A 27918-nucleotide genomic window follows, 5' to 3' on the forward strand; every position below is an offset into this window, starting at 1 on the left:
TCTGAAATGATGTGGTGTTATTTTAGTACGAACTCTTGGATAGATCGATTGGAAAGAATAGCTTCGAGGTGGTTTCGTACCCTACAAATGATTTCTTCTTATGTTCTCCGCTAGATAGGAATTTTGGAGTGATTCTTCATCGCACTTTGAGGGGTGGTTATATGATCCAATTATATTAGCACTGTTGAGAGATTGCACTAGCGAAAGTACGGACCCTAGGCTTCATTTTCAAGCATTGCAATACCGTTTGTGCTCCGTTTTATCAATTGCTACCTTGCTGTTTTTATTGTTCTTATTACAAAAACCAATTTCTACCATCTGTATTACACTTTTACCACCATCTCTTCACCGAACTAGTGCACCTATACAATTTCCCATTGTATTAGGTGTTTTGGGGACATAAGAGATTTCTTGTATTTGATTGCAGGGTTGTTTGAGAGAGACCATCTTCATCCTACGCCTCCCATGGATTGATAAACCTTAGGGAAAATTGCTACTGTCCTACAGACTCTGCGCTTGGAGGCCCAACACGAGCCTACAAGAATAAAGTTGCATAGTAGACATCAAGCTCTTTTCTGGCGTCGTTGCCGGGGAGGTTAGTGCGTGAAGGTATATCTTTAGATCTTGCAATTGAATCTTTTAGTTTCTTGTTTATCACTAGTTTGGTCAATAAAAGAAAACTAAAAAATGGGATTGTGGTTGCATCATATTATTGATCATCTTTATAATATCTTTCTTGAAAATGATGAATCAGAAAATTGTGCTCAATTGATAGAAGAAGAATTCAATAGAATGTTTGGTATAAATGATGAGCATGATTGCAATGTTGTTAGTATGAATTCTTTGAATATCCATGATGCTGATGATATGCAAAGCCATAAGTTTGGGGATGCTATCTTTGTTGAAGATGATATTTTTAGTCCCCCGAGATTTGATGTGCAAATTTGTTATAATGATTTTGTGCCTCCTATTTATGATGATTATAATGATTAAAGTGGATTTGGAGAGGTCATGACTTTATTTAGTGATGAATCCACCATCTTGGATGAGGCTACAATTGACTATGATAACAAAGTTTCTATCATGATGATTATGGTGATGACACGCATGCTATATTGAATAATGATTACCATGAAACTTGTCATCATGATTTTAATTTTCAATCCCATGATAATTATTTTGTTGAGTTTGCTGCCACTACTATTGATGAGAAGAAATTTGCTTATGCGGAGAGTAATAAGTTTTCTATGCGTTTGTGTCATGAAAAGAATGCTTTATGTGATGGTTATATTGTTTAATTTCTTCATGATCCTACTGAAAATTATTATGAGGGAGGAACTTATGCTTGTAGGAATTGCAATAATATCAAGTTTCCTCTCTATGTGTTGAAAATCTTGAAGTTATGTTTGTTTTGCCTTCCTAGGCTAGTTGATTCTTGTTCCCATGAATTGTTTGCTCGCCAAATCCCTATGCATAGGAAGTGGGTTAGGCTTAAATGTGCTTGCCATGTGTTTCATGATGCTCTTGCTATATTTCAATTCTTATCTTTTATGTGAGCATCATTGAAATCATCATGCCTAGCTAAAATGCATTAAAGAAAAGCGCTTGTTGGGAGACAACCCAACACTTTTACCTAGTGTTTTTGTGTGTTCACATGATTAGGATATTGTAGTAATCATGTTTTATTGCTTTTGTTTCAATAAAGTGCCAAGTAATACCTTTGGGATGGCTTACGGTGATAGTTGATTTGATCTTGCTGAAACAACAGAAACTTTTGCACTCAGGAAAACAATTCTCATTTTTAACAAAAGCGTGATAAAATGCTGATTCTTTTTGAATAAGATAAATAGAAAAATTTCCCACGTTTTCCTATTTTTTCAGAATTTTTGGAGTATTAGAAGTATGGTTGGAGTACATATTACTATAGACTGTTCTGTTTTTGGCAAATTCTGTTTTTAATGCATAGTTTGCTTGTTTTCTAGATTCCATGGCTTATATTGCTCAACATAAATTGTGGAAATGATATGCTACAGTAGGCATTGTGTGAGAACAATTATGAATTTTGTCTTTTAAAGTATCAAAAGTGAAATGGTTTGCTCTTTATCATACTAACCTATCTCACAAAGTTCCGTTAAGTTTTGTGTGATTGAAGTTTTCAAGTTTTGGGTGAGATATCGATATGAGGGGAATAAGGAGTGAAGATACCCTCATATTGGATATTCCCAAGGCACCCCAAGTTAATATCAAGGGAAGATTCAAGCAACTAAGCTTGGGGATGCCCCGGAAGGCATCCCCTATTTTCTCTCCAACATTATCGGGAACCTCACTTGGAGCTATGTTTTCATTCGTCACATAATATTTGTTTTGCTTGGAGCATCATTTTATTTTGTTAGTATTTGCTTGCTGTTATTTACAATAATATTTTGCATCTTTATTTTCAATAAAAATATCAAGTATAGCCTTTGCCATGCTTATTTTGCAAGTCTACATGTTGCTGTTTCAAAACAGAAAGTTTATCGATGTTGCAAAAGTTCCCTAGAAAAGTAAGATTGTGATTAAATGTTGAAACTTTTTGCAATATAAGATCTGGTAAATTTTATACAATGTGGGAAATTTTTATAACTTTTGGAGTTAGGGAAGTATTGATACTCTTGCATTCTTTACAGACTGTACTGTTTTGGCCGATTGCTGTTATGTTTGCATATGTTTGCTTGTTTAATGATTCTATTTGAGGATAGGATTATTAAATATGTAGAGGCATTTAGTATGCAATGTTGAATAATAATTTTAGTGATTTTCTACAGTAGATAATGATAAGGTTTTTGCATTGGTTTATACTAACTTATCTCACGAGTTCTTGTTGAGTTTTGTGTGGATGAAACTTTTGAGATTTAGGAAAACCGTGATATGAGAAGAATTAAGGAGACACAAAAACCCAAGATTGGGGTTGCCCAAGGCATACCAAGATAATATTCAAGAAGGCTCAAGCATCTAAGCTTGGGGATGCCCCGGTAGGCATCCCACCTTTCTTCATCAACAATAATCGGTTAGTATCGTTTGAGCCTAAGTTTTTGCTTCTCCACATGGGTTGTGCTATTGTTGGAACTAGCTAGGTCACCCGCGCATTTGCGCGGCTAGACTTCATTTACAACTTTATTTATTTTGCTGGTTTTGCTCTAAGTATGTTTGTTAATTTGATACATTCTTATATATGTATTTATCTGTCGGCGTTCTGGGAACAGGGGTCCCCAGACTTGCCTGCCTGCGGCCCATGGCATGGCCAAGGAGCAGGCCGTACAACCCGTCTTCACCAACAAGGCACCCAAGACCCTCGCGAGGCGGACGACGCAAGACCTCCTCAGGAGTGGCCTGGTCAGGCAGGCTCGCGAGGAGCGGAGATATCAACGCGAGGCGAACCTCACGAGGCTCTTGTGACGTGAGCCATGACGATCGACACCAGGCGGGCGCCAGGCAGGCTCCAGCGCGCGCAGCGTCCTTGTTTCCTCTTTGGTGCAAGGGAGGCAAGCGCAGCCGCGGAGTACCGAGGCGTCAAGCAAAGGTTGCCATTTCGGTGCAACAAGACCAAGACCAGGAGGACTGCAAGACGGAGGTCATCGTGGAGCCCAAGATGGCGTCACCACCAGACCTTTGTGCAGGCGAAGACTACTTTTGTCAGGATGGCTCATACTAGCTACCCCCTTCAAATTTGCCATCCATTGTTGGCTCCCTTCCCGCTCGATATTTGGGAAGAGGACCCGGGCCTCTATAAATAGGACTAGCCACCATAGTAGGGGAACGGACTCATCAGGCCTAGAGATACCCACCAGTTCATAGGCACAAGAACACCTCACCTCAGGAGGTTGTTCTTCCCTTGTACTGTTCATCATCAGCCCAAGAGGCAATCCACCACCACCACACTAGAGTAGGGTATTACACCACAACGGTGGCCCGAACCAGTAACTTGGTGTCTTTCTGTGTTGCGAGTTCGTCGAGTTTGTCCGCAAGATCTTAGCGAGCTAGAGCGTAGATTGGTAGAAGGGAAAGACTTCGCGCGCACCCTAGTGTTCGAACCTTAAGGGTTAGCCAGAACCCAACATCCGACATTTGGCGCGCCAGGTAGGGGTGCGCCGTAGCTTCCTTTCCGTCAGTCCGTCGCTCCGTCGTCTCCATGTCGGACGCTCGCCGTGCTCGAGCTGAGCGTCGGTCTGCACTTGCCGCCCGCGTCGCTCAGACGGCTCCCGTCGGCAGGCCACCTCGTCGTTCTCCGTCCCCTGCCGCCAACGCTGCCATCGGCCTGGTGGGGAACGAGCAGTAGGTGTCCTCGCTGCATCCTTCAGTGCGGCAGGACAGCCGCCCCGCTACTCCATCACTCACCTCTGCTGGTTCTTTGTCCCACGCGAACCGTGCTCCCATGGAAGCACGGGCCGCGCTCATCGCGGCGAACGAGGTCCTGCGTTAGCGCCCCGTTGACGACCTCTATGAGGAGTGGCTCGACCATGTCGCCTAGGTCGTCCGTGCCGCAGGGGGCTCTCCGACGCTGTCCCACTCTCTGCCTCCCCCTCAACCAGCCGCGGGCGACGGGGCTCATGGCGTGCCTCCACCGCCTCGTCCCCCAGGCGGTGCCTTGGAACCAAGGCGCGCGCCTCCGCGGCGTGATCCACCATGCCCGGTGCCCGCGCGTGAAGAAAGAAGCTACCAAGAAATCCCACGGCCGCGAGAAGCTGCACCGGCGCTCCCCGCGCCACCTCGTCAAGACCGCGTGCCGCCTGCAGTGGCGCAGCGCGGGCCTCGCTAAGACCAAGCTCCGCCTCAGAAGCGGGCCCCGGCGACCACGGCTGGCTACTGCGCCTTCACCCCCGAACTGCGTAGTGTCGCCTGGCCAGGAATGTTCAAGCCAGATCTACCTCCTCGATACGACGGCACCGCCGACCCCGCGGAGTTCCTGCAACTCTATGAGTTGAGTATCAAAGCGTCCAACAGCGAGGAAAAAGTCATGGCGAACTGGTTTCCCATGGCTCTCAAGGATGGGGCCCGCTGCTGACTCCTGAACCTGCAGCACGGCTCGATCTCCTCCTGGGACGAGATGGGCGACTGCTTCGTCGCCAACTTCCAGGGCACTCGCGACCGCCCACTGGCCACAGGCGATCTATGCCGCATCAAACAACAGCCAGGAGAGACCCTCCAGAAGTACATCCAGCGCTTCAACAACACCCGCCTCAAGATCCCCAAGGTCACGGACGAAGCCATCATCTTCGTGTTCTCAGACGGCGTCCGTGACGTCAAGATGAAGGAAGAGCTGGCTATCTACGAGGAGCTTTGCACATCTCAGGAGCTGTTCAACCTGGCGACCAAGTGCGCAAGAGCTGAGGAGGGGCGACTCTCTCTCCTTGAGCTGCCAGCTGTAGGAGTGGAGGAGAAGAAGGCCAAGGCTAAGGACGTGAAGCGCAAAGAGGCAGTAGTGCTCGCAGCGGAGCCCGACACCACGCGAGGCAGAGATCAGCCCGAGTCATCCAAGAACGGCCGTCCGTTCTGCGCTTTCCACAACCTGAACACCCACAACACCGGCGACTGCCAAGAGCTCAGAGCCATACGGGAAGGACGCTTCGGTCGACGCCCCGAGCGCAACGACCGGGGCTACGACCGCGGAGGAGGACGCAGAGGCGGACGCTGGGACGACCGTGGCCCGCGCCAGGAGTGGCGCGACCGACCTCGTGAGGACCGTTGGTAGGACCAACCTCGCGAGGGCGCCTGGAGGGACCCGCCTCATGAGGATTGCCCCCAGGGCAACGCCGTTCTTCCCCCGTTGCCGCCACCAAGAAGGAACGACGACCACCACCAGGACGAGGGGGCTGGGGGCTTCCAGGAGCCGCGTGTGATCGCTTGTATCTTGGGCGGTGCTCAGGCCTCAGCTTCTCAGCGCATCTTCAAACAGTTCGCTCGCGAGGTGAACGCGGAGATGCCCAAGCTCGAGGCCACGTGCCCGCTCAGGTGGTCCCAATGCGCCATCACCTTCAACTCGTTCGACCAACTCAAGTGCGCAGCCACCGTTAGCGCACTCCCTATGCCGTGCTCCCCAGTCATCAGCAACGTGCAAGTCACCAAGACTCTTATCAATGGCGGCGCAGGGCTCAACGTCCTATCTGTTGACACGTTCGACAACCTCCAAGTGCCCTATGAGCAGCTCCAGCCAACCAAGCCTTTCTCAGGAGTGACTGACGGTTCTACCACACCTATAGGGCAAGTCCGCCTGCCTGTCACCTTCGGGGAACGCAAGAACTACCACACCGTGCTCATCGACTTTGACGTTGCGCACATCCGCCTGCCGTACAATGCCATCCTCGGGTATCCAGCCCTGGCCAAGTTCATGGCAGTCACTCACCATAGCTACAACGTCCTCAAGATGCCAGGAAGCGGGGGAATCGTCACGGTCCCATGTGAATAAAGGGATGCGCTATGCTCCCTTGAGCGCGCCTTCCAAGCCGCAGCAATCGACAACCCTGACAGCAGAAGTGAAGGCCCTCTGGAGACCATCTCCAAGAAGAAGCTGTCGCGCCGCGCAGGACCCCAAGAAGATGGCGTCATGTTAGGAGCCTCGTTAGGATCAGCGCCCGCTCCAGGGGCGCCTCCCTCCACTGCATAGGAAAGCGCGCCCGGAGCCCTCCTCCGGCAGGGCTCGGGGGCTCTCTCCTGGAGAGCCTCAGACCTTGCCAACCTCATGAGGGAGGCGCTTGGGAACCACTTGGAAGCGTGCTTCACGTCACGCTTTCCTCAGGAGAGCACGGGGCAAGGAGTGCCCACCACCCAGGAGTTCATCACCGAGACCATCCAAGAGCTACAAGACGCGAGAGCCATGCGCGGCGACAACCACTCACCGAGCGTGGCTCACCATCCAGGCGAGGGTGCTGAACTGCGCGTCTGCATCGACATCCCAAGGCTCAACAGGGCCGCATCTCAGGAACGCTTCTGGACATCACGTGCGGGCTGCTGTGAGGGTCCACCACACAGCTACGTTCGCATGCCCTTCGGCTTGCCGACCGTAGCGTTGGCCTATCAGCGCGACGCCCGGCATGTCCTGGCGGCTCAGGAGGCCAGGTCCCACGCTACTCTGGGGGAGATGGGGACGGTCTTCAGGGAACTTCCCGAGCCCCTAGAGCCCCTAGAACTTCCCATCATTCAGAGCATACAAGCAACGGAAGCATTACATGTCTGAGTACAGACAACTACAAAAGAAAAAGGCTGAGAAGCCTGACTATCCAGGTGGAAGAGCTGAGTTCGGAATCCAAATCCGTCGCTTCTGAGAGCCAAAGCAGGAGGAAGAACCCGGATCACGGTTGTGCTTACGAGACTCCTCGTAAGTGAGCTCAACTGTCTCTGCATTAATGGCCTTGTTCACAAGAGCCTGGAAAGTATCACAATGATGCAGGTGGAGGTCACGACGCAACTTAGGGTTGAGACCCTTCCGGAACATAGCATGCTTCTTGGCATTTGTAGACACTTCTTCTGTGGCATAGCGGGCGAGGTTTCCAAACTCTCTACTGTAAGCATCAACATGTAGCTTACCCTGGGTAAAACTACAGAACTCTTCCCTCTTGTGGTCAATGAGAGCCTAAGGAATGTGGTGCTCATGAAAAGCCTCAGTGAAATCCCTCCAGGTAGGAATCTGACCAGCTAGAAGCATAGCCTCATAGCTCTGCCACCAAATACTAGCAGGACCTTCCAGGTGATAGGTAGCATAGGTGACCTTGTCACCTTCAGCCACGCTCGCAGAACACAGCTTAAGAGTGATGCTTCGGAGCCAGTCATCCGCATCGAGTGGCTCAATGGAATGATGGAAGGTGGGTGGTTTCAGACCAATGAAGTCGGTGATAGAAACCAACTTCTTACGCTGATGTGCGGTGTTCTGCTCAATCTGTGCCAGCAAGCGGTTAGTCTCATGCTTGTTCCTCTCGGATGCTAACAAGAACTCTGCCATCAAAGGCTGGTCAAGAGGATCCTCATCCCTACCATCTTCGTGGTTCTTGCTATGAGCAACTGAACCTCGGTTAGCAGACGACATCCTGGCACAGAAACCAAGGAAACAAGGAAGGAATTAGCATCGACATAAGGATGCGGAATATAATGCAAAAGCATTGGAAACTCTTGAAATCCTAGGACAATTTCGGCATCATACTGGTTGTAAATGCTCAAAAGGATTTTGAGACATTCATCAAAGGAATAGCATAATCAATCAGCATCATAATATCAAGGTTCTGGGTCAAACTGAGGACACACGGAAGTAGTAGAACTGTACGGAGACACAAACCCAACAATCCTAGGACTTTACGGTTTAGTAACACGTTATCCTGAGAGATTGAGGAGAAGCCTAGTCCTTAACCCTCGTAGAAAAGAAGAGGCTGACTCAGAGAGAATGATATGAGGTAAAAGGAGTAAAAAGTGAAGGAAATATGCCCTAGAGGCAATAATAAAGTTATTATTTATTTCCTTATAATCATGATAAATGTTTATTATTCATGCTGGAATTGTATTAACCGGAAACATAATACATGTGTGAATACATAGACAAACAAAGTGTCACTAGTATGCCTCTACTTGACTAGCTCGTTAATCAAAGATGGTTATGTTTCCTGACCATGAACAATGAGTTTTTATTTGATTAACGAGGTCACATAATTAGTTGAATGATCTGATTGACATGACCCATTCCATTAGCTTAGCACCCGATCGTTTAGTATGTTGCTATTGCTTTCTTCATGACTTATACATGTTCCTATGACTATGAGATTATGCAACTCCCGTTTGCCGGAGGAACACTTTGGGTGCTACCAAACGTCACAACGTAACTGGGTGATTATAAAGGAGCATTACAGGTGTCTCCAAAGGTAGATGTTGGGTTGGTGTATTTCGAGATTAGGATTTGTCACTCCGATTGTCGGAGAGGTATCTCTGGGCCCTCTCGGTAATACACATCACATAAGCCTTGCAAGCATTACCACTAATATGTTAGTTGTAATATGATGTATTACGGAACGAGTAAAGAGACTTGCCGGTAACGAGATTGAACTAGGTATTGGATACCGACGATCGAATCTCGGGCAAGTAACATACCGATGACAAAGGGAACAACGTATGTTGTTATGCGGTCTGACCGATAAAGATCTTCGTAGAATATGTAGGAGCCAATATGGGCATCCAGGTCCCGCTATTGGTTATTGACCGGAGACGTGTCTCGGTCATGTCTACATTGTTCTCGAACCCGTAGGGTCCGCACGCTTAAGGTTACGATGACAGTTATATTATGAGTTTATGCATTTTGATGTACCGAAGGTTGTTCGGAGTCCCGGACGTGATCACGGACATGACAAGGAGTCTCGAAATGGTCGAGACATAAAGATTGATATATTGGAAGCCTATATTTGGATATAGGAAGTGTTCCGGGTGAAATCGGGATTTTACCGGGTTACCGGGAGGTTACCAGAACCCCCTGGGAATCATATGGGCCTTAGTGGAAAGATGAAAGGGCTGCCCATAAGGGCTGCGCGCCTCCCCCCTAGTCCTATTAGGACTAGGAGAGGTGGCCGGCCACCCCTCTCCCTCTTTCCCCCTTGGGAATCCTAGTTGGAATAGGATTGGGGGGGGGGAGTCCTACTCCCGGAAGGAGTAGGACTCCTCCTGCGCCCTCCTCCTGGCCGGCGCCCCCCTCCCCCTTGGCTCCTTTATATACTGAGGCAGAGGCACCCCAGAAAGACACAAGTTGATCCACGTGATCTATTCCTTAGCCGTGTGCGGTGCCCCCTGCCACCATATTCCTCGATAATACTGTAGCGGAGTTTAGGCGAAGCCCTGTTGCTGTAGTTCATCAAGATCGTCACCACGCCGTCGTGCTGACAGAGCTCTTCCCCGACACTTTGCTGGATCAGAGTCCGGGGATCGTCATCGAGCTGAACGTGTGCTCGAACTCGGAGGTGCCGTAGTTTCGGCGCTTGATCGGTTGGATCGTGAAGACGTACGACTACTTCCTCTACGTCATGTCAGCGCTTCCGCAGTCGGTTAGCGTTGGGTACGTAGACAACACTCTCCCCTTCTCGTTTCTATGCATCACATGATCTTGCGTGTGCGTAGGAAATTTTTTGAAATTACTACGAAACCCATCAGTGGCATCCGAGCCAGGTTATTTATGTTGATGTAATATGCACGAGTAGAACACAAGTGAATTGTGGGCGATATAAGTCATACTGCCTACCAGCATGTCATACTTTGGTTCGGCGGCATTGTTGGACGAGACGACCCGGACCAACCTTAAACGTACGCTTACGCGATACCGGTTCCCCCGACGTGCTTTGCACACAGGTGGCTTGCGGGCGACTGTCTCTCCAACTTTAGTTGAACCAAGTATGGCTACGCCTGGTCCTTGCGAAGGTTAAAACGGAGTCTATTTGACAAACTATCGTTGTGGTTTTGATGCGTAGGTGAGATTGGTTCTTACTTAAGCCCGTAGCAGCCACGTAAAACTTGCAACCACAAAGTAGAGGACGTCTAACTTGTTTTTGCAGGGCATGTTGTGATGTGATATGGTCAAGGCATGATGCTGAAATTTATTGTATGAGATGATCATGTTTTGTAACCGAGTTATCGGCAACTGGCAGGAGCCATATGGTTGTCGCTTTATTGTATGCAATGCAATCGTGATGTAATGCTTTACTTTATTACTAAACGGTAGTGATAGTCGTGGAAGCATAAGATTGGCGAGACGACAACGATGCTACGATGGAGATCAAGGTGTCGCGCCGGTGACGATGGTGATCATGACGGTGCTTCGGAGATGGAGATCACAAGCACAAGATGATGATGGCCATATCATATCACTTAAATTGATTGCATGTGATGTTTATCCTTTTATGCATCTTATCTTGCTTTGATTGACGGTAGCATTATAAGATGATCTCTCACTAAATTATCAAGAAGTGTTCTCCCTGAGTATGCACCGTTGCCAAAGTTCGTCGTGCCCAGACACCACGTGATGATCGGGTGTGATAAGCTCTACGTCCATCTACAACGGGTGCAAGCCAGTTTTTGCACAAGCAGAATACTCAGGTTAAACTTGACGAGCCTAGCATATGCAGATATGGCCTCGGAACACGGAGACCGAAAGGTCGAGCGTGAATCATATAGTAGATATGATCAACATAAACGATGTTCACCATTGAAAACTACTCCATCTCAGGTGATGATCGGTTATGGTTTAGTTGATTTGGATCACGTAATCACTTAGAAGATTAGAGGGATGTCTATCTAAGTGGGAGTTCTTTAGTAATATGATTAATTGAACTTAAATTTATCATGAACTTAGTCCCTGATAGTATCTTGCTTGTTTATGTTGATTGTAGATAGATGGCTCGTGCTGTTGTTCCATTGAATTTTAATGCGTTCCTTGAGAAAGCAAAGTTGAAAGATGATGGTAGCAATTACACGGACTGGGTCCGTAACTTGAGGATTATCCTCATTGCTGCTCAGAAGAATTACGTCCTGGAAGCACCGCTGGGTGCCAGGCCTGCTGCTGGAGCAACACCAGATGTTATGAACGTCTGGCAGAGCAAAGCTGATGACTACTCGATAGTTCAGTGTGCCATGCTTTACGGCTTAGAATCGGGACTTCAACGACATTTTGAACGTCATGGAGCATATGAGATGTTCCAGGAGTTGAAGTTAATATTTCAAGCAAATGCCCTAATTGAGAGATATGAAGTCTCCAATAAGTTCTATAGCTGCAAGATGGAGGAGAACAGTTCTGTCAGTGAGCATATACTCAAAATGTCTGGGTATAATAATCACTTGATTCAATTGGGAGTTAATCTTCCGGATGATTGTGTCATTGACAGAATTCTCCAATCACTGCCACCAAGCTACAAGAGCTTCGTGATGAACTATAATATGCAAGGGATGAACAAGACTATTCCCGAGCTCTTCGCAATGCTGAAAGCTGCGGAGGTAGAAATCAAGAAGGAGCATCAAGTGTTGATGATTAACAAGACCACTAGTTTCAAGAAAAAGGGCAAAGGGAAGAAGAAGGGGAACTTTAAGAAGAACGGCAAGCAAGTTGCTGCTCAGGAGAAGAAACCCAAGTCTGGACCTAAGCCTGAAACTGAGTGCTTCTACTACAAGCAGACTGGTCACTGGAAGCGGAACTGCCCCAAGTATTTGGCGGATAAGAAGGATGGAAAGGTGAACAAAGGTATATGTGATATACATGTTATTGATGTGTACCTTACTAGAGCTCGCAGTAGCACCTGGGTATTTGATACTGGTTCTGTTGCTAATATTTGCAACTCGAAACAGGGACTACGGAATAAGCGGGCACTGGCAAAGGACGAGGTGACGATGCGCATGGGAAACGGTTCCAAAGTCGATGTGATCGCGGTCGGCACGCTACCTCTACATCTACCTTCGGGATTAACATTAGACCTAAATAATTGTTATTTGGTGCCAGCGTTGAGCATGAACATTATATCTGGATCTTGTTTAATGCGAGACGATTATTCATTTAAATCAGAGAATAATGGTTGTTCTATTTATATGAGTAATATCTTTTATGGTCATGCACCCTTGAAGAGTGGTCTATTTTTATTGAATCTCGATAGTAGTAATACACATATTCATAATGTTGAAGCCAAAAGATGCAGAGTTGATAATGAAAGTGCAACTTATTTGTGGCACTGTCGTTTAGGTCATATCGGTGTAAAGCGCATGAAGAAACTCCATACTGATGGACTTTTGGAACCACTTGATTATGAATCACTTGGTACTTGCAAACCGTGCCTCATGGGCAAGATGACTAAAACACCGTTCTCCGGTACTATGGAGAGAGCAACAGATTTGTTGGAAATCATACATACCGATGTATGTGGTCCAATGAATATTGAGGCTCGTGGCGGATATCGTTATTTTCTCACCTTCACAGATGATTTAAGCAGATATGGATATATCTACTTAATGAAACATAAGTCTGAAACATTTGAAAAATTCAAAGAATTTCAGAGTGAAGTTGAAAATCATCGTAACAAGAAAATAAAGTTTCTACGATCTGATCGTGGAGGAGAATATTTGAGTTACGAGTTTGGTGTACATTTGAAAAACTGTGGAATAGTTTCGCAACTCACGCCACCCGGAACACCACAGCGTAATGGTGTGTCCGAACGTCGTAATCGTACTTTACTAGATATGGTGCGATCTATGATGTCTCTTACTGATTTACCGCTATCGTTTTGGGGTTATGCTCTAGAGACGGCTGCATTCACGTTAAATAGGGCACCATCAAAATCCATTGAGACGACGCCTTATGAACTGTGGTTTGGCAAGAAACCAAAGTTGTCGTTTCTTAAAGTTTGGAGCTGCGATGCTTATGTGAAAAAGCTTCAACCTGATAAGCTCGAACCCAAATCAGAGAAATGTGTCTTCATAGGATACCCAAACGAAACTGTTGGGTACACCTTCTATCACAGATCCGAAGGCAAGACATTCGTTGCTTAGAATGGATCCTTTCTAGAGAAGGAGTTTCTCTCGAAAGAAGTGAGTGGGAGGAAAGTAGAAATTGACGAGGTAACTGTACCTGCTCCCTTACTAGAAAGTAGTTCATCACAAAAAACTGTTTCAGTGACACCTACACCAGTTAGTGAGGAAGCCTATGATAATGATCATGAAACTTCAGATCAAGATACTACTGAACCTCGTAGATCAACCAGAGTAAGATCCGCACCAGAGTGGTACGGTAATCCTGTTCTGGAAGTCATGCTACTAGATCATGATGAATCTACGAACTATGAAGAAGCGATGGTGAGCCCAGATTCCGCAAAGTGGCTTGAAGCCATGAAATCTGAGATGGGATCCATGTATGAGAACAAAGTATGGACTTTGGTTGACTTGCCTGATGATCGGCAAGCAATTGAGAATAAATGGATCTTTAAGAAGAAGACTGACGCTGATGGTAATGTTACTGTCTACAAAGCTCGACTTGTTGCAAAATTTTTTCGGCAAGTTCAAGGGATTGACTACGATGAGACCTTCTCACCCGTAGCGATGCTTAAGTCCGTCCGAATCATGTTAGCGATTGCCGCATTTTATGATTATGAAATTTGGTAGATGGATGTCAAAACTGCATTCCTGAATGGATTTCTGGAAGAAGAGTTGTATATGATGCAACCGGAAGGTTTTGTCGATCCAAAGGGAGCTAACAAAGTGTGCAAGCTCCAGCGATCCATTTATGGACTGGTGCAAGCCTCTCGGAGTTGGAATAAACGTTTTGATAGTGTGAACAAAGCATTTGGTTTTATACAGACTTTTGGAGAAGCCTGTATTTACAAGAAAGTGAGTGGGAGCTCTGTAGCATTTCTGATATTATATGTGGATGACATATTGCTGATTGGAAATGATATAGAATTTCTGGATAGCATAAAGGGATACTTGAATAAGAGTTTTCCTATGAAAGACCTCGGTGAAGCTGCTTACATATTAGGCATTAAGATCTATAGAGATAGATCAAGATGCTTAATTGGACTTTCATAAAGCACATACCTTGACAAAATTTTGAAGAAGTTCAAAATGGATCAAGCAAAGAAAGGGTTCTTGCCTGTGTTACAAGGTGTGAAGTTGAGTAAGACTCAATGCCCGACCACTGCAGAAGATAGAGAGAATATGAAAGATGTTCCCTATGCATCAGCCATAGGATCTATCATGTATGCAATGCTGTGTACCAGACCTGATGTGTGCCTTGCTATAAGTTTAGCAGGGAGGTACGAAAGTAATCCAGGAGTGGATCACTGGACAGCGGTCAAGAACATCCTAAAATACCTGAAAAGAGCTAAGGATATGTTTCTCGTATATGGAGGTGACAAAGAGCTCAACGTAAAAGGTTACGTTGATGCAAGCTTTGACACTGATCCAGACGATTCTAAATCGCAAACCGGATACGTGTTTACATTAAACGGTGGAGCTGTCAGTTGGTGCAGTTCTAAACAAAGCGTCGTAGCGGGATCTACATGTGAAGCGGAGTACATAGCTGCTTCGGAAGCAGCGAACGAAGGAGTCTGGATGAAGGAGTTCATATCCGATCTAGGTGTCGTACCTAATGCATCGGGTCCAATGAAAATCTTTTGTGACAATACTGGTGCAATTGCCTTGGCAAAGGAATCCAGATTTCACAAAAGGACCAAACACATCAAAAGACGCTTCAACTCCATCCGGGATCTAGTCCAGGTGGGAGACATAGAGATTTGCAAGATACATACGGATCTGAATGTTGCAGACCCGTTGACTAAGCCTCTTCCACGTGCAAAACATGATCAACACCAAGGCTCCATGGGTGTTAGAATCATTACAGTGTAATCTAGATTATTGACTCTAGTGCAAGTGGGAGACTGAAGGAAATATGCCCTAGAGGCAATAATAAAGTTATTATTTATTTCCTTATAATCATGATAAATGTTTATTATTCATGCTGGAATTGTATTAACCGGAAACATAATACATGTGTGAATACATAGACAAACAAAGTGTCACTACTATGCCTCTACTTGACTAGCTCGTTAATCAAAGATGGTTATGTTTCCTAACCATGAACAATGAGTTGTTATTTGATTAACGAGGTCACATCATTAGTTGAATGATCTGATTGACATGACCCATTCCATTAGCTTAGCACCCGATCGTTTAGTATGTTGCTATTGCTTTCTTCATGACTTATACATGTTCATATGACTATGAGATTATGCAACTCCCGTTTGCCGGAGGAACACTTTGGGTGCTACCAAACGTCACAACGTAACTGGGTGATTATAAAGGAGCATTACAGGTGTCTCCAAAGGTAGATGTTGGGTTGGCGTATTTCGAGATTAGGATTTGTCACTCCGATTATCGGAGAGGTATCTCTGGGCCCTCTCGGTAATACACATCACATAAGCCTTGCAAGCATTACAACTAATATGTTAGTTGTAAGATGATGTATTACGGAATGAGTAAAGAGACTTGCCGGTATTGAGATTGAACTAGGTATTGGATACCGACGATCGAATCTCGGGCAAGTAACATACCGATGACAAAGGGAGCAACGTATGTTGTTATGCGGTCTGACCGATAAAGATCTTCGTAGAATATGTAGGAGCCAATATGGGCATCCAGGTCCCGCTATTGGTTATTGACCGGAGATGTGTCTCGGTCATGTCTACATTGTTCTCGAATCCGTAGGGTCCGCACGCTTAAGGTTACGATGACAGTTATATTATGAGTTTATGCATTTTGATGTACCAAAGGTTGTTCGGAGTCCCGAATGTGATCACGGACATGACGAGGAGTCTCAAAATGGTCGAGACGTAAAGATTGACATATTGGAAGCCTATATTTGGATATCGGAAGTGTTCCGGGTGAAATCGGGATTTTACCGGGTTACCGGGAGGTTACCGGAACCCCCCGGGAATCATATGGGCCTTAGTGGGCCTTAGTGGGAAGATCAAAGGGCTGCCCATAAGGGCTGCGCGCCTCCCCCCCTCCCCTAGTCCTATTAGTACTAGGAGAGGTGGCCGGCCACCCCTCTCCCTCTTCCCCCCTTGGGAATCCTAGTTGGAATAGGTTTGTGGGGGGGAGTCCTACTCCCGGAAGGAGTAGGACTCCTCCTACGCCCTCCTCCTGGCCGGCGCCCCCTCCCCCTTGGCTCCTTTATATACTGAGGCAGAGGCACCCCAGAAAGACACAAGTTGATCCACGTGATCTATTCCTTAGCCGTGTGCAGTGCCCCCTGCCACCATATTCCTTGATAATACTGTAGCGGTGTTTAGGCGAAGCCCTGCTGCTGTAGTTCATCAAGATCGTCACCACGCCGTCGTGCTGACGGAACTCTTCCCCGACACTTTGCTGGATCGGAGTCCGGGGATCGTCATCGAGCTGAGCGTGTGCTCGAACTCGGAGGTGCCATAGTTTCGGTGCTTGATCGGTTGGATCATGAAGACGTACGACTACTTCCTCTATGTCGTGTCAGCGCTTCCGCAGTCGGTCTGCGTTGGGTACGTAGACAACACTCTCCCCTTCTCATTGCTATGGATCACATGATCTTGTGTGTGCGTAGGAAATTTTTTGAAATTACTACGAAACCCATCAAAAAGAACTTACGTTCCCTTCCACAATCAATTCCCTTATATAACTAAAGCATTTCTAGACTCAACTTCGACCAGTTTGGCTTGGTAATCCTACAGTCAGTCAGGCTCTGATACCAACGCTGTCGGGACCCCGATCCTAAGTCACACCGATCTAGCATGTAACACATCATATCACTTTGCGGCCTCACGCACGGTATTCCCACGGGTGCCACCTTACCTGGCCTGGGACCGTTTGCACCTTTTGGCTCACGTATATGACAGTGTCGCTAGCATCCATATGACAGAGAACCCAAGCCGACATGACTAGTCGTGAACCCATAGTGGCACTAACTTACAGGGACAAGCATACATGAATCAACCTCGAGCATGTCGGTCAACAGCGTATGAATCTGGACTGTAGCAACTGGGCTAACAGGACTCTGGGAACCCGGGCTGTAGCAGGCTAACAGGACTCCGGATGTCTCCGCGTGACATTTCCCCGAGGGGACAGACACAGGAATGAAGTAACTCACATGCCGGCCAGTCTAAGTGTTCCGGAGCAGTAGTGCTGGGTTAGTAGGACTCCGGTAAACCGGGCTGTAGTGGACTACCAAGGCTCAGTGGAAGCACTAGACTACATTTCCCCATAAGAGAGGCTACCAAGGGTAAACAACTAGATTGTCAGATCCCACACATAGCAATACACGTTACACGTACGCATAACATGCAAGTATGTGCTGTACAACATGGCATCATAACATAACTCAAACTCATATATATAAATGCCCGGAAGAGCCACATAGCATTCAATACAAACAGGGGTCTTGAGGGAGTCCTGGATTAGGGGGTCTCCGGACAGGCGGATTATATCCTTTGGCCGGACTGCTGGACTATGAAGATACAAGATTGAAGACTTCGTCTCGTGTTCGGATGGGACTCTACTTGGCGTGGAAGGCAAGCTAGGCAATACGGATATGTATATTTCCTCCTTTGTAACCGACCTTGTGTAACCCTAGCCCCCTCCAGTGTCTATATAAACCGGAGGGTTTTAGTCCGTAGGACAACATACAATCATACCATAGGCTAGCTTTTAGGGTTTAGCCTCTCTGATCCCATGGTAGATCTACTCTTGTACTACCCATATCATCAATATTAATCAAGCAGGACGTAGGGTTTTACCTCCATCAAGAGGGCTCGAACCTGGGTAAAACATTGTGTCCCCTGCCTCCTGTTACCATCCGCCTAGACGCATAGTTCGGGACCCCCTACCCGAGATCCGCCGGTTTTGACACCGACAGGTCTCATGACCCATCATTCAGAGCATACAAGCAACGGAAGCATTACATGTCTGAGTACGGACAACTACAAAAGAAAAAGGCTAAGAAGCCTGACTATCTACAAGACCCTCACAAGGGTACAAGATCGTAGCTGGGATACAAGCTACTCGTCGAAGTCACTAGTGTAACCAACTGCAAAACATAAATAAGCAAACATGAGTACGAAGGTACTCACCAAGTCTTACATCAGAGCTAGCTACATATGCTACATTGTCAACAAGGAGGGTGGTGGAGTTTAACAACAGCAAGCCAGATTTGACTCAGTGGCTAAACTATACTACGAGTATCAGAAACTTCTTTGAGGTGAGAAGACGCACACGAGTCCACATATTCACCATATCAATACTCCACTATGGATCCGTTCCCGTCTCCCTACAAGAAGGCCATCCATAGCACTCACGCTTATCTTGCGTATTTTAGAGTAGCCACTTCAAGTTGTCTATGTACTACATAAGTTCTCCAAGTTTCCATATCCGAGGAAAAACGGCTATTCGAATAGATAATGTTGACCCTACAGGGGTATACTTCTTCACACATGCTCTCGCCACTTATCGCCCTGTACACGTCATGTACCTCGGCAACCTTCAAGCGGAAGCCGGGTGAGGGTGTCAGCTACGACCTGACTAACCACACAAGTCTCTCGTCCAGGTTTATCGCCTATTCGAGTTCCATCCGCAAGGAGTTCCGGCCGAAATCTCCAGTACGTCCCCAAACGATGTGTGCAGGGTTCCCAAGTCCACCATCCGGTGCCACTTGGTACACCGTGCCACGGTGCCTAGTCTGTCCCAAGCCCGTCCCGTCAGACACCACCTGGTAGACAAGTAACACTACCTACAAACGCCAGAAACTAGTTGCAATTCCTGGACATAGATCAAGTGGATTAATAAGCCGAGAGGGGCTGGATAACCGGAACCCAATGTGTGGTAGTAACTGGACTTGGATAACATACACTGAACTCGGTGCTTAGGGACGGTTCCAATGAGACAATCCACCATGTACTCCTACATGGCCTCTCATCGCTGCCTTTACCAAAACGTGTTCACACACTTAGCCTATATCGGTAGGACATGTTCACCACTCCGATTCATTCCCGATGAATCAGACCTGACACAACTCTAAGCATAGATGGCATAAAGAAAACAAGCATGGATGAGTAGGAACATCAAGGCTCATGCAACTCCTACTCATGCTAGTGGGTTTCAACTATTTACTGTGGCAATGACAGGTCATGCAGAGGAATGGGTTCAACTACCGCAGCAAAAAAGTAGGAGTTGAATCGTTGTTGTCCTAATGCAGTATAAGGAGCAGGAGCAAGAGAGTGGGATTTATCAAAATGCTCAAGGGGGTTTGCTTGCCTGATAGACGACGAAGGGGCACTGCTCCTCTGATAGATACTCGGGAACACCTTCCGGAGTGGAACCTATCGAGAAGAAACGGTGCCGGAAATCAAAACACAAACAAATGCAACAATATGATGAATGAACATGACATGTGCAAATGCTAGTGTTTGGGCTAATGCAAGATGCTACCAAGTTGGTTGAAGCCCATTTGAATCAAAGATTCAAATGCAATTCAAAATGAAGCATTCAGAATGTCCATATTATGTTTTCACTTATGCATCATGTATAAGTTGGTTTTTCATGCATGTAACTAGCATAAATGGATTCCTTCCATTTTTCTGATAATTTTTCATATATAAATTATTTCATTCTAAGCTACGGTTGAATTATTATGATCTTTTGAAGTTTAAGCAATATTCTAGAATTTCCCGAGTTAAAATAATTCCAGAAATCAATTATTGCGTCAGCTTGAGGTCTGCACGGCATCGGCAGTCAACCCGGGTCAAACCTGACGTGTGGGGGCCACTGGTCAGTGACTAACTAAACTAACCTAGTTTAATTAGCACTAACCTAGGTTAAACTAATTAGTTTTAAACCTAAACTAGACTAATTAACCGGGTGGAGCCCGCATGTAATAGACCCAGGGGAGGTCAAATCCCCTGGTCAACCGGGCAAACCTGCCGGCGGCTCGACGCCGGCGAGGCCAGACGTGGCGGTGCGCTGCGAGTTTTGCCTACAGGGCGCCATTTGGCGCGTGGAGCGCAGCTACGGGGTGCGGACGCTCGTCCGCATCCAACCGTGGTGGTGGCGCGGCCGGGGAGTGGACGGAGTCGCGCCGGCGACGACGAGTGCGGCGGCCGAAGTTCGGCCAGGTGCGCACGGGGTATTGCGAGGCACGGCAGGAGCTGCGAGCAGGTCCGCTCAACTCGCCGGAGTGCACTGAGTGCAACAGCGAGTTCGGTTGCGAGCTGCGGTGGCCCTGTCCACGGCGGCGCCATGGCCGGCAGCACGGAGCTCTCGGCTTCGGTGGCAGAGGCAGCTAGAGGAGAGGAACGAGCTTGGGGAGGAGGGGGAAAAGCGGCGGAGCTCACAAAGAGGCTAACGGAGGGCTCAGCAGGCGCGGGGACGGCCGGTGGGCAGCAAATCGATGGCGAGGGTCTCCGGGCACCGAACTTGAAGAAGACGTCGGGGACGGTGTTGCAGGGCCTCCGGCGAAGCCTGGCTCAGCGTGGAGGTTGAGGGATACACGACAGAGCTTCTGGGCATGTCCAAGGGGCGAGGGGAAGGCAGTGGCCGCGGCAACGGCGAGCGGTGGCGTCGGCAACCCTCGGTGGCGCTGCGGGGAAGAGAAAACAGAGGAGGGGAGGAGCACGGGAGAGAGTGAGTGAGCTCCAGGGTGCGTGGCGTCTCTAGGGACGTCCAGAGGGAGGCGGAAAGCAGGAGGTGGCCGGGCGTGCACCGGTGTGCGTCGGCCATGCGCTCGGCGTCCTCCTGGCGCGGTGGAGACGACGACTGGCAGGGCCAGCTGGCTGGGCTGGCCAGCTTGGCCGCATAGTGCTAGGCCTCATATAAGTGGCCCAGGTAAGGGGTTTTCCCTTTTTTGTTTTATTTTCTATTTCTGACACTTGTTTTTGATTTAAAATAAATACTAGCACAATTCTAAAAATGTTGGGATTCCTTGTGACCACTAGTTGTAATATACCAGAGGCCCTCGCCAATTTCCAACATTTTTGGAGCCTTTAAAATATTTATATTATTTTAAACAGCTCCAATTGAAATACATATGGGTTCATTCAAAAATCCAATATGTTTAGCAAAAATGTGCATCACCTCTGGTTGTTGCTTGCAACATTTTCCAAAGACCATGAACATTTTTGAAGAGCATTTTGGGTTTATTGAAATTCCATTTTAAATTGAACCTATTTGAATTTCCTTTGGTGCTAGGGTTTGGAACATTCCCCATTTCAAATTCATTTGAAACTTAAACATGATGCACAAATAAAGCCTAGCTCATACCAGAACTAGGGACGTGACATAATTAGTCTTTGTTCCAAGTAGAACCTTTGGGAAGATTTGGGGGAAGTTTTTGCGATCTTGCTATAAACAACACAAACTTTAGCGCTCACGAGATTTGCTGCCATTTTTTACTGGAGAGTGGGATTAGGTTGATTCTTTTTGCAGATGATTAATAGACAAATTCCTCTCGTCCAACAATTTATTTAAGAATTTTTGGGGTTACAGAAGTATTCCAAACCTACAGATTACTACAGACTGTTCTGTTTTTTATAGATTCTGTTTTTCGCGTGTTGTTTGCTTATTTTGATGAATCTATAGCTAGTATTGGAGGGTATGAACCATAGATAAGTTGGAAAACAGTAGGTTTAACACCAATATAAATAAAGAATGAGCTCATTACAGTACCTTAAGTGGTGGTTTGTTTTCTTATACTAACAGAGCTCATGAAATTTTCTGTTGAGTTTTGTGTTGTGAAGTTTTCAAGTTTTGGGATTATGGAATGAGGATTGTCAAGAGCCAAAGATTGGGGATTCCCAAGGCACCCCAAGGTAAAATTCAAGGACAACCAAAAGCCTACGCTTGGGGATGCCTCGAAAGGCATCCCCTCTTTCATCTTCGTCCATCGGTAACGTTACTTGAGGTAATATTTTTATTCACCACATGATATGTGTTTTGCTTGGAGCGTCTTGTATGATTTGAGTCATTGCTTTTTAGTTACCACAATCATCCTTTCTGTACACACCTTTTGGGAGAGACACACATAAATCAGAATTTATTAGAATACTCTATGTGCTTCACTTATATCTTTTGGGCTAGATAATTTTGCTCTAGTGCTTCACTTATATCTTTTAGAGCACGGTGGTGGTTTTATTTTATAGAAATTATTTATATCTCATGCTTCACTTATATTATTTTGAGAGCCCTTTAGAACAGCATGGTAACTTGCTTTGGCTATAAAATTGGTCCTAATATGATAGGCATCCAAGATTGGTATAATAAAAACTTTCGCAAAAAGGTGCATTGATACTAGGAGAAGTTGGATACTTGATAATTGTTTTGAGATATAAAGATGGTGATATTAGAGTTGTGCTAGTTGAGTAATTGTGAATTTGAGAAATACTTGTGTTGAAGTTTGCAAGTCCCGTAGCATGCACGTATTGTAACCGTTGTGTAACAAATTTGAAACATGAGGTGTTCTTTGATTGTCTTCCTTATGAGTGGTGGTCGGGGATGAGCGATGGTCTTTTCCTACCAATCTATCCCCCTAGGAGCATGCGCGTAATGATTGGTTTTTGATGACTTGTAGATTTTTGCAATAAGTATGTGAGTTCTTTATGACTAAGTTGAGTCCATGGATTATACGCACTCTCACCTTTCCATCATTGCTAGCCTCTTCGGTACCGTGCATTGCCCTTTTCTCACCTTGAGAGTTGGTGCAAACTTCGTTGGTGCATCCAAACCCCGTGATATGATACGCTCTATCACACATAAACCTCCTTATTGTTGGGGATCGTAGCAGAAATTAAAAAATTTCTACGCATCACCAAGATCAATCTATGGAGTATTCTAGCAACGAGGGGAATAGGAGTGCATCTACATACCCTTGTAGATCACGAGCGGAAGCGTTCAAGTGAACGGGGATGATGGAGTCGTACTCGCCGTGATCCAAATCACCGATGACCAAGTGCCGAACGGACAGCACCTCCGCGTTCAACACACGTACGGTTGGGAAGACGTCTCCTCCTTCTTGATCCAGCAAGGGGGAAGGAGAGGTTGATGAAGATCCAGCAGCACGACGGCATGCTGGTGGATGTAGCAAGATCCCGGCAGGGCTTCGCCAAGCACAAGCGGGGAGGAGAGGTGTTACGGAGGGAGAGGGAGGTGCCAAGAGCAAAGGTGCAGCTTCCCTCCCTCCATTCCACTATATATAGGGGCTAGGGGGGGCGCATGCCCCCTTGGAGATCCCATCTAAAAGGGGGGGCCTGGGGGCAACGGCCCCCTTAGGGTTTCCAACCAGGGGGCGCATGCCCCCTCGGGAGGCAACGGCCCCCTAGGGTTTCCAACCCTAGGCGCCTTGGGCCCTTGGGTGGGGCGCACGAGCCCATCAGAGGCTGGTTCCCATGCCACTTCAGCCCATGGGGCCCTCCGGGATAGGTGGCCCCATCCGGTGGACCCCCGGGACCCTTCTGGTGGTCCCGGTACAATACCGGTAACCCCTGAAACCTCCCCGCTGGCCGAAACTGGACTTCTATATATAAATCTTTACCTTCGGACCATTCCGGAACTCCTCATGACGTCCGGGATCTCATCCGGGACTCCGAACAACTTTCGGGTTACTGCATACTAATATCTCTACAACCCTAGCGTCACCGAACCTTAAGTGTGTAGACCCTACGGGTTCGGCTGACACGCAGACATGACCGAGACGCCTCTTCGGTCAATAACCAACAGCAGGATCTGGATACCCATGTTGGCTCCCACATGCTCCTCGATGATCTCATCGGATGAACCACAATGTCGAGGACTTAATCCATCCCGTATTCAATTCCCTTTGTCAATCGGTACGTTACTTGCCCGAGACTCGATCGTCGGTATCCCAATACCTTGTTCAATCTCGTTACCGGCAAGTCACTTTACTTGTCCCGTAATGCATGATCCCGTGACCAACCCCTTGGTCACATTGAGCTCATTATGATGATGCACTACCGAGTGGGCCTAGAGATACCTCTCCGTCATACAGAGTGACAAATCCCAGTCTCGATTCGTGCCAACCCAACAGACACTTTCGGAGATACCTGTAATGTACCTTTATAGTCACCTAGTTACGTTGTGATGTTTGGCACACCCAAGGCACTCCTACGGTATCCGGGAGTTGCACAATCTCATGGTCTAAGGAAATGATACTTGACATTCAGAAAAGCTACAGCAAACGAACTACACGATCTTTAAGCTAAGCTTAGGATTGGGTCTTGTCCATCACATCATTCTCCTAATGATGTGATCCCGTTATCAATGACATCTAATGTCCATAGTCAGGAAACCATGACTATCCTTTGATCAACGAGCTAGTCAACTAGAGGCTCACTAGGGACGTGTTGTGGTCTATGTATTCACACATGTATTACGATTTCCGGATAATACAATTATAACATGAATAATAGACAATTATCATGAACAAGGAAATATAATAATCATTTTATTATTGCCTCTAGGGCATATTTCCAACAGTCTCCCACTTGCACTAGAGTCAATCATCTAGTTACATTGTGATGAATCGAACACCCATGGAATTCTGGTGTTGATCATGTTTTGCTCTAGGGAGAGGTTTAGTCAACGGATCTGCTACATTCAGGTCCGTATGTGTAAGTGCATCTAGTGCCACCCCTAGTTGGTTTTGTAGTATTGACGGCAAACCTAGTTGAGGGACTAATGTGTTTGTGAGAATTGCAGGATAACACAGGTAGAAGTCCCTCATTGATTCGGTTTTACTACCAGAGATGACCCCTAAAAATGTATGAAGACATTGAAGTCAAAGGTAGTATATGAAGATATTGACACTGAAGACTATGACAAAAGAAGACACGATATGAAGCCTATGGAGCTCGAAGACTTAGATCTTTCGTAGTTCTTTTTCTTTTGTGTTGAGTCATAGGAACCACCGTACTGTTAAGTGGGGTCCAGGAGAACCAGTCAGAATGACTGAAGTGATGCCTAAACCAAAAACCTATGTCTTCGAGTGAAGACAATGAGAGCGAATCTTGTTCAGAGCCGGACAAGTCAGCTTTGCTTGTAGCCCAAGTAAAGTTGCCATGAGAGTTTGAAATCTGACCGTTGAGACACGTGTCAGTTCCTTAGTGACCCAGGGTCATTTCGGACAAATCAAGTCGGGTTGCCAAGTGGCTATAAATAGCCCACCCCCTACAACCATAAACGGTTGGCTGCTCAGATTGAGAGTACGGCTTTTGTCGTTTGAGAGCAACCCACCTCAAAGCCTTTGAGAGAGAATTCCTTGCGAGGATAAAAAACCTAACCACCAGAGCCAGAGAGAATTGGGCATCACTTAAGTCTTCTTGTCTGTGTGATCTGAAGACTTATTACACTTGAGGACTGTGCATCCTCCAGACGGTTAGGCGTCGCGTTCAGAGCATCCAAGAGACATTGTGGATTGCCAGTGAACAAAGTCTGGGAAGGTTCGGGAGTCTACCTTGAAGACTTACCAGAGTGATTGGGCGAGGACTATGTGACCTTAGCTTAAGGAGAATACGGTGAGGACTTGGTGTCCTGAGCTGCGTGTTCAGGACTGGGTGTCCAGGACTGTGTGTCCTAAGGTTTAAATACCTAACTGCTCCAACCAGACGTAGAGTTGTCACAGCAACTGGAACTGGTCCAACACATCATTGTCTTCAACGAGTCACTGGTTTCATCTTCACTTCCTTTTACTTACTGATTACTCATTGTGAAGTCATTGCATGTCTGTTCTATCTTTTGTCTTCACAACGTGAGTGAATGATCTGTTTGGCTTCATAACATCTTCCTACTCGATCCTTATTACACTATAGCTATTTGTCACTGTGCTTTCACTCTGTTGATACTTGACCATGGATTGCCTAGTGTAGTCTACCTTCCACTGCATAGTAATAGGCATATCTCTACTGTTTGTCTTCATAACTTCCACGTTTTGAAGACTTTCATAAAAATCGCCTATTCACCCCCCCTCTAGTCGATATAACGCACTTTCAATTGGTATCAGAGGAAGGTGCTCCCTAGTTCTATGTGATTCGGTTTAACCACCTGGAGTTTTAGCTATGTCGACTGCAGGGATAATTGAAGTCTCCGCTGCGTGCCCCGTCTTCGATGGAACTGAATATCCCTACTGGAAGAATAAGATGCGTATGCATCTTGAAGCCATTGATGTCGACCTATGGTATGTCGTCGAGAACGGCGTTCCCAAGGCTGGAGAAGGTGTCACTGCTGCTGATGTCAAGAAATTCGTTCAACTAGACTCTACTGCCAAGAACATCATCTGTGGTCATCTGACCAAAGGACTGTATGGCCGTGTGAGTGCTTTGAAGACATCCAAGCTGGTCTGGGACTGGCTCTCCAAGGTCAATGAAGGCATCTCAACCCAGAGAGATCAAAGAATCTGTGTCCTTCGCAATCTCTTCAACCGCGAAATGACAATGAGAATGTCCAGCACACATTTGACCGACTCACTGACATCACAAATGAGCTTCAAGCCCTCGGCGCCACTGAGATTACCAAACACGAAGTCGTCAAGACGCTGCTGAGATCACTTGATAGTTCGTTTGACATCCTGGCCCTGATGATCCAAGAACGTCCTGATTTCAAGACACTCGATCCGTCTGACATACTTGAGAGGCTCAACACACATGAGTTTCAGCTTTCGGAGAAAAGAGATATCTACGGTCCAAACTATGGGCGAACTCGTGCCTTGAAGGCAAAAGCTGTCTCCTCATCTGAAGAAGAATCTGATAGCAGTTCTGATGATCCTGAAGACATTGGAAGGGAACTTGCTATGCTTGTCAAGAAGTTCCAAAAATTCACCAAGAAGAAAGGCTTTCAGAAAGTCTTCCCGATCAAGTTCAAGGAATGATGAAGCTCCTGCTCATGACTACAAGAAGAAAACATGTCACAAGTGCAAGAAACTTGGCCACTTCATCTCTGAGTGTCCACAGTGGGACAATGAGAACAAAAAGAAGAAGAAGAGCAAGGAATATGACTCTGACGACAAGAAGAAGAAGAGAAATACTCAAAGTCTTCTTCCAAGTCTTCCTCAAAGTCTTCATCACACAAGAAGAGCTCATCTGGCAAGGCACGTGCGTTGTTGGCAAGGGGAAATGGATTTCAGAGGAGGAGTCTGCTTTTGAGGAGGCGGAGGTGGGAGTCTGAAGAGGAATCCGACATCAGGCGTCGCAGTTTGGCTACAACATTACGTTTCCAAGTCCATCTTCAACACTGAAGACAATGACTCCATCACCGACACCGATGCAAATGACAAGGACTGCTCCGCTTCCACCTAATGCTTCATGGCACGCGGTGCCAAGGTAAACACACGCACTACTCACTATCAAACATCTAGTGACGATA

Source organism: Triticum urartu, chromosome 7, assembly GCF_003073215.2.
Source record: "Triticum urartu cultivar G1812 chromosome 7, Tu2.1, whole genome shotgun sequence".
Lineage (NCBI taxonomy): Eukaryota > Viridiplantae > Streptophyta > Magnoliopsida > Poales > Poaceae > Triticum > Triticum urartu.